This window comes from Triticum dicoccoides, chromosome 2A (assembly GCF_002162155.2).
Source record: "Triticum dicoccoides isolate Atlit2015 ecotype Zavitan chromosome 2A, WEW_v2.0, whole genome shotgun sequence".
Lineage (NCBI taxonomy): Eukaryota > Viridiplantae > Streptophyta > Magnoliopsida > Poales > Poaceae > Triticum > Triticum dicoccoides.
The window spans coordinates 335,801,997-335,802,534 of NC_041382.1; positions in this window are offsets into that span (position 1 = coordinate 335,801,997).

Below are 538 nucleotides of genomic sequence, written 5' to 3' on the forward strand. Positions count from 1 at the left end.
GAGTACGAACGGAAGTTGCATCACGTCGGTGATCTTTTCTCCGTATTTTCAAGGAGAAAATGATAGTAAATGTATAGAGTGTCCAAATGCACCAAAAAATTTATGATGCTTTTGTGGCACACTGTAGCGTGTGAAAAAAATGGTGACGTTTCATGACTTTGCGAAAGGGAACACCTACTGGATGCCCGTCCCCCCAAACCGATACCTGAGGTTTGTACTGCAACTACATGTCAACATGGTTGAAACGCACCCAACTTTTGCATGTGCGTGTGTGTGACCCCCACCGTCTCCCACGCCAAATTTCAACAGAAACGGAGTACGAACGGAAGTTGCATCACACCAGGAGACCTTTTCTCCATATTTTCAGGGAGAAAATGATAGTAAATGCATCGAGTGTCCAAACACACCGAAATTTTGCATCCGTGCTTGGGTGGCACATTGTAGCGTGTGAAAAAAATGGTGATGTTTCATGACTTTGGGAAAGGGAACACCTAGTGGATGCCCGTCCTCCCAAACCGATACCTGAAGTTTTTACTGC